Consider the following 22636-nt stretch of genomic DNA (forward strand, 5'->3'; position numbering starts at 1 on the left):
CTTAAATATATATCATATTTTTCATCTGATTTTTGTTTTTTTAATTTCAGATTAATATGAGGATACAAATAATTAAGTTACATTGTTTTCATTTCTTAGGTAAATTAAGTTCAAGTTGTAATTGAGCCCTTCTCCCAGAGAGTGTGCTTTATACTCTTACATGGTGCCCATTAGGTGAGAGCTTAACAATCACCTTCCTTCTTCCCTTTTCACCTCTTCCCCCCCCCATTTAAATTTAATTGTGTTTTTCTCTCCTGTGGGTGGGTAGTTATGTATCTATTGATTTCGTATTAGTATTGTGTACATTGGATCTTGCATTTCCGTTCTTGTGTTACTTTACTAAGAAGAATGTTCTTCAAGTCCATCCCAGTAAATACAAAGTAGTTTACTTCTTTTGTATTCTCAGGCTGTATTTGCAATCCCACCAGCAGTGTAAGTGCTTCCTTTGTATTTAGAAAAGAAGTAAACTACTTTTTGAATCTGAATAGTTTCCATGGTGTACATATACCACAGTTTATTAATACATTCGTGGGTTGATGGACACTTGGGTTGCTTCCATGTCCTGATGATTATGAATTGAGCTGCAATAAATAATCCGGTGCAAATGTGCTTATAGTTAAATAATTTTTTTTCTTCTGGGTAGATACCCAGTAATGAGATCGTGGGATCCAATGAACAGTCTACTTTTAGCATTTTGAGGATCTTCCACACTTCCTTCCACTGAGGCTGTATTTGCAATCACACCAGCAGTGTAAGTGCTTCCTTTGTCTCCATATCCACGCCAGCATCTGCAGCTTTGGGACTTTGTGATGTGGGCTATTCTCACTGGGGATAGGTGATATCTCACTGTAGTTTTGACAATAAGCACTTTTTCATGTGTTTCTTGGCCGTTGTCTGCCTTCCTCAGAGAAGTGTCTGTTCATGTCTCTTGTGCAGTGATAGATGAGATTGTTTGCTCTTTTTTGTTCATTAATTTGAGTTTTCTATAGATTCTAGTTGTAAGTTCTTTGTCAGTTGCAAATATTTCTTCCATTCTGAAAGTTGTTTTTTTGCTTTAGTCATTACAACCTTAAACCTTTTTAGTTTGATCATATCCCACTTATTTATTTTTGATGTTGTTGCAATTGTCAAAGGTGTCTTCTTCATAAAATCTTTTTGCCAATTTTCTCAAGAGCTTTTCCTATACTTTCTTCTATAGTTTTTATCTTTTCATGTCTTAAATTTAAATCTTATAACCAGTGAGAGTCAATTTAAACTCTCCAGAACGTCTCTTTGAATATAATATAAAACACAAAATATTTACAATGAAATGTAAATCATGGTCTAGTCATTTCTTACATCACAAGCCCTCCTGTCTTATACATGTGGTTTTTTGCTCCTTGTGCTCATACATGGCAACATCAGTCACATGCCTTTTCAAAAGACATTATCAGAAACCTACAAAGGCTATTTGGAATGACATTCTGTTACAACTAGAAACAAATACATAATAGTTATTGAATAGTCATTGTTTAATGGCCAATACTTAATTGTTTTTCTAGTAAAAAATATTTCACTTTTTTATTTTAACATATCAGGGACTATATGTTTTGTTTGCCTTCTTTGATTTTGTATAGATTGAGCCAAAGTTATACTTAATTTTAAAAGGTTAATTAATTAAACAATGAACACGTCAACAGCAAGGATTGTATCAACTATTGTTTTTAGTTTTTATTTGTTTGGTAAAAAACAGTGCCTGGCATATTAAAGGTGTGCAATAAACATCAACACAAAGTAACGCAATTGGCTGCACGAAATAGAATGTTTAAAGAAAATTGATTGGCAATAGCAGCAGATATATAAATGTTTAGTATATTTATCCTGAAAGTTATAAACAGCATTAAGTTAAACCATTAAAGAGATATTAAAAAGTGAAGATGAGAATTTTTAAAGGCATTAACAATGTGAAGATGGGAATTTTTAAAGGCATTAACAATGCATATGAATGTGGCTAATGTAGCAAATCTACTAAACTTTGAAATTTTATATTTTTTAATATTTAAATCTATCTTCTGGGTATTGCAAGGAAATTAGACTAAAAAATTATAACATCAGTGTTAGAGATGAGATAGTCTTACCTTACTTTATTTTCTACAGAAAATAATGAAACTTATATTAGTCCATAGTTCAGACTTCTCTGCATAACCTGTACTGGCAATTATCATAAAAACGTAGAGTGCCTAATAAAAATGAGTCCACTGTTTGGAATAAAACTTGCTTTTTATTGAAGTCAGAGTCATCACATTTCTCCTACCTAACTTCCTGAATAATAAGAGTTCCCACTTTCTTTAATGTTCTGAGAATTTTTCTTCTGAAAACCATAAAGGCTTATATTATCATGCAGAGGAAAATGTACGGGTTTCTATTGTGAAATGCAGCAATATTCCACTTAAATAAAGTTGATTCAGCACAAGTTCTGTGGATACTAACAATTTTACAGTTTGAATAAATGGAGGATCCTGGTCTGGGTTGACTTTTATTATTTGCAGACTTTCTTCCATAAGAGATTTTCTCAGGATCTTTCTTATAATATATTTTGGAAAGAAAGACATAATAAAAAGGTATTATTGCTTTTCCTTTTGAAGGTGAAATAAATATATTTAAATGCATTTTTGGCTTTTAACAAATAGAAGTCATGGGCTGAGGAGGCTTCTATTACTTAATACCTTAAACTCTCATGTTATTTTATACGAAGAGACTTTGAGATTTGAATCTAAAAAGTTTTAAAGCCATTACATTCAAGAATATTCTAAACTGTTGAAGACTTCCTATATATCATTTTATCCCACATAGATTATTAAAGTTTAGTAAACTTTTGCCTAATAATGAAAATTAACAGTATCTTTTGAAAGTAATTTTTTCTCATAATTAAATTCAGCTAAAAAATTAATCTTTTGGAAATATGAATAAATATTAACACATGGAATATATTGAGACAGCCAGGGTAATTGAAAACAAACCCAAAAGATGTTTTAAAAATAAAAAAATGAGACTGAAATTTGTCTTTTTCTTTTTTTTTTTTAGAGACAGAGTCTCACTTTATGGCCCTCTGCAGAGTGCCGTGGCCTCACACAGCTCACAGCAACCTCCAACTCCTGGGCTTAAGCGATTCTCTTGCCTCAGCCTCCCGAGTAGCTGGGACTACAGGCGCCTGCCACAACGCCCGGCTATTTTTTGGTTGCAGTTTGGCCGGGGCCGGGTTTGAACCGGCCACCCTCGGTATATGGGGCCGGCGCCTTACCGACTGAGCCACAGGAAATTTGTCTTTTTTTACTGGAAAATGATGTTTTTATCTAAAATCCCATTAAGGTTAAAATGTTAATGCTAGACAGAAGGCACTCTTCATCATATACTTTTTATAATATTGATGGGCAGTATTAAATATTATACCAGTTAGAATGTGCCTTTTGATGTCAGAAATTTTAAGAGAGCCTATTACATATTTTGAGTAAATTGTTTAACTGCTCTGTGATCAATTCCTTATCTTTAATACAAATATTAATTCTTATTTCAAAGGGTTATGTAGAATTTAACTGATAGGATTTGTAAACACAACAATGCTGGGTACAAATTAAATGCTTAATAGATGTTAGCTTCTTACTACCCATATATATACACACACATATATATGGATAATAAGCTATATATTCAAAATATCCACCTTGTCAGATAACCTATTCCCCAAAGCACCTAACATCAGTACAGTACACATTGCCTAGCGCGAGCGCTCTTTCTCTCTCTCTCTCTTTCTATATATATTCAATCTAGCTAAAGACACAAATACTAGGGTCTTGAAGGCTACACTATCTTGATGAGTATGTCAAGTTAGAGAGAAGTTTGGGAAGATTTGCTATTTTCATATAGAATAACCTTACTAGCAGACATGGGGTATACTTAACTGGCCATAACCTATGGCCAGTTAAGTATACCCCAATTGTCCCTCTTTTCACAAAATCAGAAGTGACCATGTTATAGAATGCTGAGCGATGCAAAATGCTAAAAGCAGACCTCCTATATCATCATTAAAATAAGGGCTTTATTTATATCTTTCTTCCTTTCTACCTGGAACAATTGCCATCCTATAAAAATGCAGCAATAGATATAAAAATGGATATGATAATACAAATGGTGGGGAAAAGACAGATTCTGAGTCCTTGTTGAGCCACAACACCAGAGCTGACCAATCTGTACCTAGATGACATTTCATGTTTTTATAGTATGTGCTCAAGGGACAATAAGAACTCCTTTTCATTATGTACAGTTGAATGTAATTTTAACTGACATAAAATTAGTAGAGGAAAAAAATAATAAAGGTATCAAATAATACATGCAAAGCAAAAATTCAAAATTCTTTTATTTTAACACTATTTTGTCATTCTTACTATCTTTTTTCGTCATTTGCAATTTTTTTTTTTTTTTTGCTATCTTTCCTTTTACCTATACTGTAGCTATCTCCTTTCCATCTCCTTTGTTAGTTTTCCTACTAGATTTGTGGAATATTATTACAGATACAGTCCCAGTACATCTGGCAGCCTTGTGTCATAATCTTGTATAATCTCTTCTTACATTTACTGAGATTGGCCATATGACCCTCTTTGGTGAGTGACACATTGGCAAATGTGATGCAAAAAAAAAAAGGCCTGAAAAATGCATGGTCATTGAAAATTACCTTTCTTTTGTTGTTTTTAAAACAAATTTCCTATATCAAGAATATTCTTAGTTTAATGGCTAAAAATTCCCTCACAGAAAGTGCTGTGTGACCTGGTACATTGTCACGATGCAACAGCCATGAGTTGTTGGTGAAAAGTTTAGGTCACTTTTGTCTAATCTTACCATGCATTCCTTTCAGGATTTACAAAGACTAAACTTGATTGACTCTTTGTCTAATTGTTACATATTCTTAATAAATAATCCCTCTGATATCAAAAACAGTTAACAATGTTGTTTTAAGTCTTGATTTAGACTGACAGAATTTTTTGGTTGTTGAGAGTCCAATTTCCATTGTGCACTTTGAGGCTTTGTTTCAGGGCTGTGATGATACATAAATGTTTCATCACCAGTAAGAACACAAAACATCGTCTTGCCCAGTGTTTTTCAACCTTTTTTATTTCACAGCATATTTCAACCTATAGTTAAACTTCTATGGCACACTTAAATTATATTAATCCAAAAAGGGGGGAAGGGGAATAAAAAAGAGAGCATACTTATGGTGCTTTGAGTATCATTCAAAAATAATTTAATTAATTATCATTAAAATTTTTCATGGCACACCAGTTGAAAAGCACTAGCCTTACTGTTTCAAAATGTGCTGGAAAATTTTGACTCTCCTTTGCTTTGTTCAGTTGTGAACCCCTTCATGTTCATTTTGCACACACCTTCCTTATGCCTAGATTATTACGTAAGAGTTTCCTAAGTGTTTCTCTATGTATGTTTTCTTGGTCTGCTATGCTTCTCAGAGTCAGTCATAATTTTAAAGCACAAGTTACTGAATTTTTGTAACTATTTATGTCAGTTCTGGTTGTCACTGGGCACTCTCTTCATCAGTGATGCTTTCTCTCCCCTCAGAAAAAAAATGTTTAATTCATTTGTACACTGACCATTTTCCTCATGGCATTATCCTCATAGACTTAGACTAATGTGTCCTTGATTTCACCTCAATGCTAGCCAATTTTAACAAGAAATTTAATGTTTGTTTGTTGCTCCAATTCAAGCTTGGACATTCTCACTGCAGCACACAAAAATGCCCAACATCAATTAATGAACACCACTCAGCAAGACACTGCCACACATTGATATGAACAAACACAGCTGTGAGACACTGATACACCAACATTATAAAAACTTACCAAGCTGTTTGTATATTGCTGCCAACATAAGCACACAGAAGCAAGTTTGCAAATTCAATTATCTGGCATCATAGATTTGTCAAAAAGAAAAGCATTGAGATCCTTAAAATAATTTTTCTGTCATATTATGCAAAAGTTTTCATATACATTTCTGTTAAAAACACTGAGCTTCATAGATATTAAGTTGCATACCTCATTATCTGGCCAAAAAAAAAAAAAAATTAGTACTAAGTAATGATGAATACATAACCCAGTCTCTTTCAACCTATTATTTTCAGCCTGAAGTATTTAGAATAAAATGATCTTGATTAGTGTAGAAAAGTAACTTTAAAAAGCTGTAATTTGCCAGAGATTGACTATAGAATAAGAAGTCAATAAGAGGCGCCATGAACATAAGTACATTTTAGGAACTATGGGAGAATAATCCCAAGAAAATAACATATGTTCTGAGCCACCATGGAATTAATGCTAAAATACTTAATAGCCATATTTGTAAGATAAGTAATATAGATTTCTTAAGGAACAGTTAAAATTATATTTACTATATTATAATATTTTCATGATTCTAATATTTTTTTTAATTTTTATATATCTGAAATTCACAGAAAATAAGAAAAACACATTGACTTATAATTTATTTACAGAATTGGTTTCCATGTTAGTAATACATAAAAATGATAGCATTATCTCTTTGAAAAGACACAGTAATGATTTTATGTTATAGTAGATATCATTTTACAAATAGGAGATGAAATTCAAAAATGTTTTTTTAATGTCTGACCCAGAACAACAACAAAGAAATAGTCAAGGGTAATAATCATTAGATTAGAATTAAAACAATATAACCGAGGAACTGAAAAGATAATTACAATGCCGTAAATAGCAATTATTGAGTTTCCACAATGGCTTGAAGGCATCAGGGTAGGAATTTTTAAAAAGTATTTAGGCACACAATCACTTCAACATTCCATTTTTTGTGGTCACAAATCTTTAAGATTTAGTTTTTCAGAGAAAGAGACAGAGGCTAAAAGAAGAGATTTAGAGAAAGATGAGGGAGGACACCAGGCTTGAAATGAAGCTCACTGTGTAAAAGTATGCACATGAGCAGCTAAGATAAATGGTATTTCTAAAAATGTGGCCAAGATATCATATCCTTAATAATTACCTGGCTTGCTTGTGACAAATGAAGTTTCTTTGGCTCTGACACAAACCTACTAAATCAGAAAATCTGTGGATAGGAGCTAGAATCTTTATTTTTAACAAGCTCCCTAGAATGTTTTCTGCTCAATAATATTTGAGAAAACCTGCTTTGTAGACTTAAAAAAAAAAAAAAAGAAAAAAAGAAAAGCCCCAAAGCAAGGCAAGCATATAATATAATTTTATTATATTAAAATTTTAATCATATAATGAGAACTTACTGATGAGTAAGTATGCTGAGTAAGCACATAAAATTATAAGAACCTATTTAAAAGTAGAGACATTTCAAGTGAGTCATGAATAACTATTACGGAAAGAGTTCTAGTACCAAATGCTAGGTAACATTCAGCTGTATATGTTATTGATAGATATGACTTATTGTGCACATGTGTGTATATGTAATATTCATGTGTGTACGTATGGGCATATATATGTACATGTATGTAAATGTATGTTGTTTTCTCATTAAAAAGAAATATTATTTTTCACATCTTTTATTCAGTGTTATAGCCTATATATTTTCTTTATTTGGAGACATCTGCAATACTACAATTTTATTAATGAAAATAGAAAATTATTATGTCTGTATCAGATTAATAAGGTTTTCTTCATAAAATATAGAAAGATATTACATACTGGTTGCATAAAACATAATATTAACCACAATATTTTAAAGTAACTCATTAATACCAAGTTATTTGTTAATTTGAACACATAGAAACATATTAATCTCTTAAAAAAAACAGTATGGTATACAAAAAGATTATCTTAAATTATGCTTCAATATAGCATTGTTGTCTGTATTGATTAAACTTGCATATGAAATTTTTCATTAACAATGACAAGATAATTCCAATTGTGTATATTCATCTTAAATTGTTTTGTTATTTTGTTGTATTTTAGCTAGATAATTTTGTATTCACATATTCCATTTTGGGTAAAATACAATTAGCTATGTGAATTTATTATTCTTTAAATACAAATTTTAATATTTTTACCACCTAACAATACATAAATACTTTAAATTTTTGTCAGTATTAAAATATTTAGTGCATATACCCCATGATCAAATAGCTGTGACTTTCCTGTAACTGAGGTGCTTTAAATTAACATAGATAACATTTGTTTTCCTCAGTTTCACATGAAGAGTCAAGGATAGAAAGGAAAACTTAAGAAGGAAAATAAAGAATCTTCTTTGGTCTACGTTTTCTGAATGGAGGTTTGCTCAATAACGTTTTCTCTTAATTTTCTTGGTGCAACTTCAAGGAGGAGAATATTGTCTCAAGTCAAGATCATGCAAGAGTAACATATTAGTTATGAATTGGTGCAGAAAGCTTTCCACTCACTTAAAATTGCTCAGAAATCTATAAAAGCCATGAATGTTAAAGGGAAAACTCTTTTCAAGCTTGCTTCATTCTTGATTTATGAACTAGAGCAGGTAAAAGGAAGTCTGAGCTTAAAAAAAAGTGACTTTTTGTTCATTTAGCAGAAGAATAAGATCATAGGCAAAAGAAAAATGACATTGGACATCAGTAAACATTGTTAAATTTAATTTATTACATCTTTTTGACACTTACAAGAAAATGGTTTAACAGAGGGCAAAACTGAAGTGAATGTCAAAGCTATTTTGTTGAAACTTTGCCCTTGATGATAGTCAATAAATGATAATTTTCTTACATTGTATGATACATATGTTGGGTTTTGAGGCAGCTGCCTGCATCCTCAAAGGTCAGGGTTTTAGGCAGCTGCTTGGGTCATTGATTCTCAGAAGTCTCTTGATCAAAAAATGACTAGACACCCCATAGTAGGTGTGCATGAAACAAAGTTTATTGAGAAAGAGAAAGTTGGGTTTATAGAATAAGAAAAGTTTTCAAAGGAAGATATGTTTGCTATAGATAGCCAACAAACCTCCATTTAAAGGGCAAGTAGGTCATTTACTATGGCCAGGGGCTCTCTTTGATGTTGCCCGGGTTGAGCTTATCTCCTGATTCACAGTCACCTCCCTCAGAACCAGAGTCTTACTGCAGGGGGATGGGAGGGACCTCCCATAAGCCTCTCTGAGAGTCCATTGGAGGTTGTGGAATGTAAATTTAATTTAATGACATGGTAGTTACTCTTAAGGTTATTCTAGGTCACCATCAAGACTTTTTTGTACCTATTGTTAGGCTAGCAAGTCTTCTATATCCTTTTCCAATTAGCACACTAAGTTCTAATTGGTAGATTGTCAAGATGTTCCCTTCTCCCTAGGTGTGGATATTGCGTGACCGGAGATGCGAATGAACAGCAACTTTGCCGTGGGTGTAAACTTGCTCCTGTAATTATTAAGTCAAGAAACAGACTACAAGAGATGGGATGGCATGTAGCGAAAAGTTTTATTCAGGGTTTTGATTTTATACTTTTTTAGTTACGTACACACTTAATCTATCATCTGTTAGATGATAGATTATTATCTACCATCATTATCTTATTTTACCTATCTGAAATTAACTTGAAAGGAAATATTTTGTTATCATATCAATGCAATCACTTTTGTAGCAAACCTCTTCTTCTGAACACTGACTAATTTCTGAGCAGGTATCTAAATAAAGATCACAAAGAAGAAAGTAGCCACAGGGGAACAGAGTTAATGGAAGAATATCTTCAAGCATTCACTCAGTTTACTCAGTATGAAGTAATGACTGTGTCTTTCCTCAGGGCAGAGCACCTGTAGACCTCTGACAATATGTTGTTAACATACATCAGCCCTCTGGCCCATATCTCTGAGGAAGCGGGGCATGCCCTTTGATCTCAGGCTTCACGGGGTGTACAGCTTCAGAGAAATGGCTTATGGAATTAACTCCAGGCAAGCCAACAACTCTGTGTGTGTCCAAAGGGGGGGGCCAGATCCCTTAAGCCTCTGGAAAAAAAGCAAGTCATTTTAAACTCACACTGAATTCACTTTGTGTGCTTGATGTAGGATATGTTTATTTCTAAATATTATCCTACAATGGACAATCACTTGAGACAAAAATTAAGGTGAGCAGAACCAAGATGGGGTTCTGGGAACCCTGCCCTTGTTCTCCTTCCCTAAGAGAGCTGTTCTTAACTACCTACCTAACACATACACATACAGGTACAAATGCATAAACATACACACATACAAAAGGTATTTGAGTCTTGTTTTTTCCCCATTAATTTAATGATTATTCTGTATACTGTCCTCATACAACTATTTTGGAAGTAGTGTAATGATGTTGGTATAAATAGTACACTAATTAATTAATAAAATCACATTTATTATAATTGGACATGGTAAAGCAGAAACCAGTCATGGAAAGTAAACTTGTTGTATTGCTCTCTTCAAAGGCTTCTTCACTGGATACATTCCAACTATTGCTGGAAAAAGATAGTTTTCTTCTTTTCTTATCATCAGAGCATATCATGTATCTACATGGTCATGACCATATTGAAGAAATTTTATCTGCCTTGGGGGGAATTCTACTTCATCGTTGCAAAGAAAATAGACTGACAACACTTTCAGCAGTCCCTGTAACACACAAATTGCTTTGTTAGGAACATCCCCTCCAAAGTTCATATTGAAACTGAATCCCACTTGGTATTACATGGTGCAGTCCATGAGAGGTAATTAGAATTATGTATGTAGGACATCAAGATGGGGCTCTCATGTTGGGACTATTGACGTTATAAGAAGAGGAAGAGAGATCTTAAACTAGTACCCTTGCTCTGCCTTGCCATGCAATGCCATTTGCCATGGAAAAATGCAGCAAGAAAGGCCTACAGGCATGGCACCCAGGCTCAATGGTTAGGGAGCTGGCCACATACACCAAGGCTGGCAGGTTCAAACCTGGCCTGGGCCTGCTAAACAACAATGACAACTACAACAAAAAATAGCCGGGCATTGTGGTGGGTACCTCTACTCTCAGCTACTTGGGAGGCTGATGCAAAAAAGTCACTTAAGCCCAAGAGTTTGAGGTTGCTGTGAACTGCGATGCTATGGCACTCTACCAAGGGTGACATACTGAGATTCTGTCTCAAAAGAAAAAAGAAAAAAAGAACGGCCTTACAATGTACACCCCCCCCCATCACAGACTCCCCAGGCTCCAAAACTGTAAGAAATACATTTCATTTTTTCTTTCCTTTTCTTGGTTTTTTTTTTTTTTTGTAATGATTACCCAGTCTCAGGTACAGGCAATTCCCAAGTTATGGATGAGATAGGTTCAATCAGTTTGTTCTTAAGTTGAATTCGTATATAAGTCAGAACAGGTACATTTACTTATTACCTGTAATAACCTCTGTTCATAAGTGTGAGTTGTCAATAAGCGAGATGTTTGGAAGTGGACTAACATCCCAGTCTCAAACTTCTTTAGGATGAATATCAATGCTGCACCTTTAGGTCATATTTCTAAAAAGTTAAAAGTAAGTCGTAATGCATAGTTTACATATCAGCTTTAGTTTTCTGCTATAAAGATATCCATTACTTCTCTGGAACAAAAACATAAAAATAAACTGCAAAATCCATTTTTTTATTTATGTTATTTTTCTCTGATTAAGAGTGGACTGGTATAGCTATTCTAAACTGGTTCATGAGAAGTTATACCTTGGAACTGCCAAACAAAATTTGCACCAAACAGGCAAGAAAGATTTTATTCATGACTAGTACAATAAGGGAAATAGATCGAATCCCACACTGCTGAAACGGAAGACAACAGAGGTTTTCCGTCCTGGGGTGAGCTGGTGGGAAAGAACTGGAGGCCCTTAGGAGAAAGGTTAGTGGATGGGGTTGGGCCATCTGTGTTTGCTAATTGGTGCTCATTGAAGTGAGGCTTCTACTATTCCACAGAGACAGAGACATAGGGGCACTATCTTTCCTGATGATTGCATTTCAAAAAGATGGCTCCCAGGTTCTCTTGACAGGCTTTAGGGGTGGCAAAACTGCCAAACCTGGGAGAAGATTTACATCTCAAAGGGGCAGAGAATAAATTTGCATTTGAAAGTTTTCTCAAGTAAATGTTCAAAAAATAAGAAAATGAAGGTCAGGAGTACAGAGTTGGCAAGAAGCCTGTCTAAAACTTTGTGGAGCTAAAAAAAAAATCCCACAACAACAGTGGTGTGCCCATCTTGCTTAAAGTAGTAGAGGAATCACAGTCCACTCAGCAGCTTCATTCACGTTACCTCTGCAAAGAGAAGTCGAGAGGGGAAGAGATTTTATTAGGAGACAAGGTGGATCCCTATTACTAGAAGAACATTTTCCTCCATTTTTTTCTCCCTTGTGGGTAAAATAAATTTTATTATCCAAGAAACTTTCAGAATACTGATGCTACTTGCCCCAATCTGATTTAGATAGCCTTCCTCTTACTAGGAGTATCTCTATCGAAGTACTTGTGGCTAGAAATTTAATTTTGGAGATCACATTTTGTTTTGCTCATCACATTTGAGATTTTTTAGTGTAAGACACTATGAATTTGTGTTTCTGAGTGACTAACAGCAAAGTGCCACACCTGGTAGGCAGGTACACATTGAAAATTGATGAATAAAAGAAACACAGGGTCTTTCACAGAAAATACGATATAAAGTCAGCTATGGTAAAGGGAGTCATAACTAGACAAAGGCTTCTATAAAGTCCCTGAAACTATGAAGTTTAATGCATGTATTGTGTCTGTTCAAGCACTGCAGTCAACCCTATTAAGGAGCATTCTAAATGAAAAATATGCAATTTTTTCAAAAGCTCAGTTTTGATGGGATTATAACAAAATCGAATATGAGCTTAACTTTGAATTTCTTGGCTTTTATGTTTCAAGTGAAATCCATGATACCATTTGAAACTGTCTTTTGGAATGCAAATCAGCACTAATACAGCTGAGCATAGTGGAAATTAATGGAAATAATAATAGAAAAGACCTTATAAAGTCTACTGAATTTTGTTTTAACTTAGTAAGTAGCATCAAGGTAGTCTTCATTAGTATTACAATTAACAGAGTGCATACAAATACAATCCTACTTTTCAGTTAACGTAAAATAAATATAAAGTAAGTTTATAATTCCTAATGGGGATTTTAGAGGGACATGAAGACAGGGGCTTAAAGGGGGTTAGGAGGAAAGCCTGGCCTGTTTGAACAAGGAAATCTGGAGAGCCTATAGGAGCATTCACCACTCAACAACTCTCACCAGAAAGAGAAAAGAATCTGCATATGAGATAACTAGGTAACCAATGAGCAATAGAAAAAGGCAATAATCAATAATCAATGAGCAATAGGAAAAGGCCATAATGTCTGGAGGTGCAGAGAAGGAATGACGGAGTTGCAACAAATTGCAGAGAGAAGGAGGGCATTTATACCTCTAGGCTGCCTTTAAATCTTAATCTCTCTCCCCTCTTCTGATTTAGGAAAGGCGCCCACTTCCAACTCTGTTTGGAAGTGCTCTAAGCTTTGTTTTTAAAATTTCTCTTTGTTAAAGACTGCGCAGGTTTCTTTTCCTTTCGCTGCCTGTTCTGCTCCAGTTTTCCTTTTCCTTCTGTTTCCACGCTTGCTCTTGATTCTTGCATATCTCAGTTGACCTTTCTTGACTGAGCCAAGTCAACCAGGTTGGGGGAACTGAGACCCTCAACCCATAGCAAGAATATATAAGTATTTTCCTAAACAGCCAACAAAATACCACATTTTAGATTTCACCTGGGAAATAGTAAAATAGATAACTTTAAATATTTGTTTCGTGGGGAAAAACTCATTTTATTCTTAAAAATTGTTGAATATGTTTTGCCAAAATTATGTGTTCGTTTTAAATTGCAGAATGAAATTACTACATGCTGCAGTCAATTTTTCTGCTTGGATTTTTAATTTGCATTTACCTAATTTCTAATGATGCAATTTCGCTTTTCATGTGTTTATTTGAGATTCATGGATCTTCTTTGGTGAGTTGCCTGTTCACAACTAAGGCATTTTTTAATAGAGTTGTTTGTTATCAGGTGTTTTGTATGGAAGAGACTTTGTGCGTGTGCAAAATATATACATATTCTTTTTTCAAAAACGATTTACAAATATTTTTCTTGGTCTGTGACTTTTCAATTTTTAACAGTGTCTTTAAAAGCAAAAAACTGTAATTTTTGATGTAACATTTAAGAAAAATTTTGCTTAACCTAAGTCAATAAAAGGAGATTTATTATGAGGAATTAGCTAAGGTGACTGTGGTATCTGAGGTGTCCCATGATATTCTTCCTACAAACTAAAGACCCAGGAAAGCCAGCCGCCTAATCTGATCCCAGTCCAAAAGCCTAAGAACCAAGGTAACTAACTGCTGGCGTGAACCGCAGTCCAGTGTCAGGAGGAGAGCTTGTCCCTGTTCAAAGAGAAAACTCTGCTTCCCTTCGGCTTTTTGTATTATACAGGCCTTCAACACATTGGGGACGACCACCCACATGGGGAGGGCGATCTACTTCACTGAGTTCACCAAGTCAAATACTAGTTTTGTCTGTAAATGCTCTCATAGGTACAACAGAAAAAAAGTTTAATCTAAGTACCAATCCAGTCAAGTTGATATACAATATTAACCATCAAGTTAATATGGTCATAAAGGTTATTTTAATGTTTTCTTCTTCAGATTTTAAATATGTAGATTTTCCATTTAAGCTGACTTCTCATTTATGAGTTAATTTTTGTATAAATTGTTAGGTATGGATTGAAGTTCATATTTTTATATAAATCTCTCATTTTTTGTCCATGTCATTTTTTGGAAAACACTACGCTCTGTCTGCTGACTTGCCCTTATAACTAAGTAAAAATAATTTGTACAGATGTGATGAGTCCATTTCTGGAGTTGCTATTCTATTCTAATAATTATTTCTGAACATTCACACAAATAACACATTACTTTGAAAATTGTAGCTTTGCAATAATTCTTGAAATAAAGATAGGGCAAGTCCTGCAACTTTGTTTTGTTTTGGAAAGTGGTTTTGGCTATTTTAAGTCCTTTACATTCCCATAGGAGTATTGGAATGAGATTGTCAATTACTCCAAATGTCTAATGAGATTTTGATTAAGACTATTTTAAATTTATAGATTAGTTTGGGAATAATGTGTTTCTGGGGAATACTGGGCCTCTAGACCAATGAGTTTGGCATCATTTGCTGTTTGTTTCTGTCCTCTTTAGTTTATATCAGCAATATTTTAATTTTTAGCGTACAAGTCCTTCATGTCTTTTGACAGATTTTGTTCTTTCTTGATGATAAAAAACTTAGTTCATATTACTTTTAGAAGTATTAAGAAAAGATGATGAACTAAAGCAAAGAGAAAACTTAGAAAAAGTACTCAGTTAATATTCACTTACAAATCATGACAAGAATTTACATTTGAAAAACTGTATTTCGAATGTATTGAAATTACATTTGAAAAATTTACATTTGAATTTACATTGAAAAAGTTATATGATATGGATGATTAGCCACTTTTAATTATTTTTTAATAAAAATTTGTGCTTAGATGCCTTTGTTTTGAATATATATAAATCTATTAAAGACTAATACTCTCTAAAGATTATAATCATAATTATATTCATTAGAACTATATTCATCTTATAACTATGTTTACAATTATCTAGAATTTGTTTTATCTATAAATCCCCATTGTTTGATATTTTATGAATAGATTCACCACTATATTATACATTTTCTGGAACAATAGAAGTAATCAAATTTCTCAGCCATTATATGTGATTTCTTTGCACATAATTTTTATTTCACTTAGTTAAGTTATTGAACGGATGTTTTTCTTACTTGCAATTACTTTTTAGAAAGTAGGTATCTTACCAGTGTCATTATTTGCACATGTGGCAGATAAGAGAATATCTTTATAAATGAATAGAGAAAATGACTATAAAACCACAAGCTTATAACACTGGAAGTCAGCATGGTAATAAGACAATTTTTGTGGAAATGAACTCATTAATGCTAAATTTTTGCTGACTTCCAACTGATCTGAAAACTGCTTTACAAAATTCAAAAGGCACTTCATGAATTGTAGAGGAAATGAAGAAAAAAACGAATGAACCAAAGTATACCCAAGTATATTTCACTCATTTGGCTTCCAACAAACTCCCTTCTAATGTATAGCTGAGAGTTGGAGGAAAGAACAAATAAATTTGATGAGGGTGACAGAAGGTTTCCATCAGAGTGACACCAAAAACTCTTTGCTGAGCAGTGCAAATCCCTTCAGACATAAAGTGCTGCTGGGCTTTGATTGATAGATTTGTTGTACCCTTCCTTGCACTTGCAAATTTTCACACATTTCTCACAGAAATGTTAAATTGTTATAAGTGGGCTTTAGACAAATGGGGAAACAATATAGAAAGTAAAAAAGATAAATATACAATAGATATAAGGCTAAGAGGAAAAAATGTATCTCAAATGTTTTGTTAGAGCAATTATCTAAAAAGGAATTTTAAAATATTCATAAATTGATCATTGTCTTTTTATAAATATTCATAATTTTTAGCAGAGAAGTCTATTTAAATAAAGACAATCATTAGAGGGGCTAATTTCCTATGGCAATGATTATTTTTATTTAACTAGCTCTGAACCTCCATGGTCTATTTTAAAGCACATGAAAATTCAACACGTTAAGAGGATCTCCATACATGAGGTTTTCACTGTGCAATAATAAAGTCAAAAACCTGATTTTTCTTTTTCCATGTCTCAGAATGTGACAGCAAATTATTCATCTTGCATAACTATTCACAACCTATTTCCTCAAAGAAGTAGACCTAGGAAAGTTAACTGTATCCTTTTATTTATAGCCACGTTATGGATCTTTTAAAGCTGAGAGAAGCAAACTCTCATCCCCATAGAAGATATTCCGAATTAAGGGGCCAATGTTGTTTCCATTTATTGTTTATATTCTCCATAGCACAAAAATTCAGGTAATAAATTGTGGCTCCAAGACAACTATCATACAACATTAAAATTTAGCTGAAGACATCAAAAAAGCTGTTACAATTAATGGAGGAACAAAACACTGACCAGAAATTTCTGGGCCTTATTAACTTGCCCAAGCTACAATTTATTGGAACAGAAACTTTTCTGTTTTCCATAATGCCTTATACAAACTAACAGCATTTAAAACCTGTCTAACAGCACATACAAATAGAACTGGAAGCAGAAATGAGATAAAGTCACTCCTGTAAACTTAACTAATTAAAATAACTTTTAAAAAATGTTCTATTTACTTTTTCGGTCTCAGCCTATTTGAATGTTAGCTTATTCCTTTCAGATACATCAGATTTCACATATCATAAAACAGAGATTAAATCTAGTTAAATATGTATACTTTTATTTGGTCAATAATGTGCAATTCAGCTGGTCAGACATAGAAGAGAAAAGTAAAATGTAAGATTTGCTTTCACTAGTCTACAGTATAATTGTTGCTTGTATGCTTCACGAAGATACTGAAGTGCTGTAGAAGAAACTATTGATAATTAAAATTTGAATGACAATACAGTCAAGATGACATGAAGGACAAAATGTTTTTAGTAGTGGCATAAGGGGATTTTGGTGGAGAAGATGGCAGGTCAACTGATGATATATATCTTCAAGACTTCAATATAAAAGTGATGATAATAACAATTGTTCAAACAAATTCGATGATATAGAGAAATGCGTCATATTTTCAGAAAATGATTGAAATTGTGATATTTTTAAAGAAACTTGTTTGGAATTTTACTTTTTACTAAATTTATATTTAGTATAGTTGTAAATTTATTTGTATTAAAATCTCTTGTCTGAAATTAAAATCACTTTTTTTATTTCAAAATATTAGAGATGGTTCAAATGTTTCAGTAACACGGATACCTTGTATAATGCTTAAGTCAGGTCTTTTCATGGGCCCATCACCAGAATAGTGTTCACGATACCCAATAGGTGAGTTTTTATTCCTCACTCCCCGTAGCCACCCTCCTCCTTGTTTTTCAATGCCCTTTATATCTTTTTTTGCCCATGTATATCCACTTATGAGTCCAACACATAGTGTTTGGTTTTCCATTCCTGAGAAATTTTGTTTATAAAATTTCCAAGTTGCTGCAAAAGCCATTATTTAATTCCTTTTGCTGTCTGAGGAGCACTCCACATTGTACATATCTGTATATGTAATCAAGTCATGTTTGACTTCTGCAATTTACAAGAGTTGCTCAAGGTGACTTACATTCATCTTCTGTTATCAGTATATATTGACTATTACAATTTTAATTCATTTTTTCCTTTCTTAAAATGTTTATAAATTTTAGGGTGCCCTCTGTCTGTGTCTATATGTGTGTTTGTGTGTGTGTGTGTGTGTGTGTATACATACACGGTCATATGAATTTCTTTCTACATTTGTTAATTCATGGACATTTAGGTTGGTTCCACATCTTTACAATTGTGCTATGATAAATATTCAACTGCAGGTATGCTTTTTATAACAATGACTTCTTTTTGATTATGGTATCTCCCCTGCCACATAAGTATACATTGGGGGAAAGACTCCCTATTCAATCAATGGTGTTGGGAGAAATGGATATCCACATATAAAAGACCGAAACTAGACCCACACCTTTCTCAATCCACAAAAAGTGATTCAAGATGGATAAAGAACTTAAATTTAAGGCATGAAACAATAAAAATACTCAAAGGAAGCTTAGGAAAAACACTGGAAGATATTGGCCTGGGGAAAGTTTTCATGAAGAAGACTTCCATGGCAATTGCAACAACAACAAAAAGAAACAAATGGGACTTCATTAAACTGAAAAGCTTCTGTACAGCTAAGGAGACAACCATTAAAACAAATAGACAACCTACACAATGGGAAAGGATATTTGAATATTTTGAATCTGTCAAAAGCTTGATAACTAGGATCTATAGAGAACTAAAATTAATCCACATGAAAAAAGCCAACAATCCCATATATCAATGAGCAAGAGACATGAATAGAACCTTCTCTTAAAAAGACAGATGAATGGCTAACAAACATATGAAAAAATGTTCATCATCCCTAATTATTAGGTAAACACAAATCAAAACCACCCTGAGATACCATCTAACCCCAGCGAGAATGGCCCACATCACAAATCTCAAAACTGCAGATGCTGGTGTGGATGTGGAGAGAAGTACTCTGCTGGTGGGACTGAAAACTAATACAACCTTTTGGAAGGAAGTTTGGAGAACCCTCGAAGAACTCAAGCTAGACCTCCCAGTTGATCCTGCAATCCCATTACTGGGCATCTACCCAGAAGGAAAAAAATCCTTTTATCATAAGGACCCTTGCACTAGACTGTTTATTGCAGCTCAATTTACAATTGCCAAAATTTGGGAACAGCCTAAAGGCCCACAAACCCAGGAATGGATTAACAAGATGTGGTATATGTACACCATGGAAATACTATTCAGCCATTAAGAAAAAGGAGAAAAAAATACTATTCAGCCATTAATAAAAATACTATTCAGCCATTAAGAAAAAGCCATTAACTTCCATCCATGTTAATACAGCCTTTGTATTAACATGGATGGAAGTGGAAGTCATTATTCTTAGTAAAGCATCACAAGAATGGAGAAGCATGAATCCTATGTACTCAATTTTCATATGAGGACAACCAATGATAATGACATGGTGGGGGTAGGGGAAAGGGAAAGCAGAGAGAGGGAAGGATGGAGGGGGGTGGGGTCTTGGTGTGGGCCACACCTTTTATGGCTAAGACACAATTGTAAGAGGGACTTTACCTAACAAATACAATCAGTGTAACCTGGTTTCTTGTACCTTCAATGAATCCCCAGAAATAAATTTAAAAAGGAAAAAATGACTTGTTTTCCCTTTGGTAGATACCCAGCAGAGGGATTGTTGGATTGAACAGTTGGTCTACATTTATTTCTTTTAGGAATTTCTATACTGTTTTTGATAGAAATTGTAGTAATTTGCAGTTTCACCAATAGTGTATAAACATTCAATTTTTTTGCAGTTTTCGTCTGGGGCTGGGTTTGAACCCACCACCTCCAGCATGAACCACAGGTGCCGCCCTAAACATTCTTTTTTTTAAGACAGTTTTAAGGGGTTATTAAAAAGATTCACATAAGGATCTGAGGAACTTGTAGGTTTTCTATGAATTTGTATGCAAAGAATTTAAATTTCATTCTATTATTGAAGGATCAGTCTTATTGACTGTAAGTTCATTTCTTCCTTTATCTATTTTTTAGCCTCATAAAAGTTTTCTGATACTTACGGGAAAATTTTGCCAAAGATTAATAGAGGTAAACTTATGCTCAGGGAATGGAGATAAAATGTACTTTAGATAGGTTATCAGAACATATTCCTGAAAACTTCCCTTCTTTTACTATAATTCTTTATTGCAAATCCATTGGAGACCAGAGTTATCACTTCTTATTCATATATTTTAAATAAGGAAAAGATTTGTTTAAAAGACTCCTAAACTGGATCATTCCCATGAAGTTGTTTTGTTCTCTCAACCTGTTATTCAAGTTTGATCTGCTGATGAGATTCAGTTGGGTCTTTCATTACTTTTCTGGAATATTCCTTATTCCCCTTCTAATATACTTTTCTTTTTTTTTTTTTTTGGAGGCAGAATCTAACTTTGTCATTCCTGGTAGCTTATGGTGGCATCACAGCTCACAGCAACCTCAAACTCTTGGGCTCAAGCAATTCTCTTGCGCAGCCTCCCAAGTAGGCACCCACCACAACACCCAGCTGTAAAGCATCACAAGAATGGAGAAGCATGAATCCTATGTACTCAATTTTGATATGAGGATAATTAATGACAATTAAGGTTATGGGGTGGGGAGGAAAAGCAGAAAGAGGGACGGAGGGAGGAGGGTGGGGCTTTGGTGTGTGTCACACTTTATGGGGGCAAGACATGATTGCAAGAGGGACATTGCCTAAGAATTGCAATCAATGTAACCTAGCTTATTGTACCCTCAATGAATCCCCAACAATAAAAAAAAAGAATACAAAAAAAAAAAAAAGAGATGGGGTCTCTCTCTGGCTCAGGCTGGTCTGGAACCGTGAGCTCAAGCAATCCACCCTCCTCAGCCTCCCAGAATGCTGAGATTACAGGCGTGAGCCACCACACCCGGCCCTAATCCACTTTTTAAAATAAAAAATTAGATCTAGAACATGGAATCCATAAATGATAAGATTAATTATATCTAAAACTCAGAAGCCCATAACTGGTAAGATAATAGGGGCTTAATTTTCCTTTTTGAAAAGTAAAGTGGATTTGACTGAATGATATATTAGTGATACTTTAGGTTCTAACCCTTTGAGCTGATAAGCATAGTCTCATTTTCATTATAACCATAAACCCAGGAGCAGGACAAAATGGTACAAAACCCTCAAAATATAAGAAAACTAAAAAACACATAAAAAAACAGCAGACAATAAGATGATCAAAGCTAACATATTTGAGATTCATTCACGTTGTAGTAAATATCAGTAATCCATTTCTTTTGATGGATAAATACTATTGTGTTCCAAGAATATGGCACCTGTGTTCATTCACTGCCAGATATTTTGGATTGTTTTCACTTTATGGCTTTAATGACTAATGCTGTTTCAAATCATACTGTGTGCATTATGTGTGTGTGTGCATGTACATGTGTTTTCTTTCTTGAGTATATACTTTAAACCAGAATTCAGGGACTATGCAGTAACTCTATAAGTAACCTTGTAAAATAATGCTTAAATGTTTTCCAAGGTCACTGCATCATTTTGAATTCCCATCAGTCAAGTATGTGAGAGTTATGATTTGTCCATAATCTCTCCAACATTTATTTTTCATCCGTTTGATTTTGGTAACCTTTTGGGCATGAAGTAGTATCTTATTGCTTGAGATCTACATTATGAAGCCTCTTTTTGTGTATTTATTAGATATTTATATAGTTTATTTTAAAAATTTTCCTGGGTGGCACCTGTGGCTCAAAGGAGTAGGGCGCCAGCCCCATATACCAGAGGTGATGGGTTCACACCTGGCCCCAGGCAAAACTGCAAAAAAAAAAAAAAAAGAAAGAAAATAAATTTCCTTTTAAATCCTTTGTTCATGTTTTTAAAACGTATTCTTATTTTTTACCTTTGAGTCATAAAAGTTTTAATATAGTCTAGTTACAAGTTCTTTATCAGATATAAGTTACACAAATGTTTTCTCTCATGGTCTGGGCTATCTTTTCACTTTCCTGATGGTGTACTTTGAAACACAAATGTTATTAATTTTGATGATATCATTTTTGACTGTTAATTGCTTGTATTTTGATAGTATGTCTAAAACAAATGGCCTAATCCAAGATCCTTTATGTTCTGCCAATTCCTTTGTAGTTTTAGCTCTCACATTTATGTATTTAATCAATTTTTTAGTTCATTTTTGTTCATGGTAAAACAGGAATATTATTCTAACTTCATTCTTGTGTATGTGAATTTCCACTTCTCCTAGCGCCATTTGTTGAAGACAATGTGTTGTCCTTAACAGAATTTCTTCAGCTTCATTGTTGCAACTGAAGTGCCCATTTAAATAGGAATTATTTCTGGACTCTGAATTCT

This window comes from Nycticebus coucang, chromosome 1 (assembly GCF_027406575.1).
Source record: "Nycticebus coucang isolate mNycCou1 chromosome 1, mNycCou1.pri, whole genome shotgun sequence".
Classification (NCBI taxonomy): Eukaryota; Metazoa; Chordata; class Mammalia; order Primates; family Lorisidae; genus Nycticebus; species Nycticebus coucang.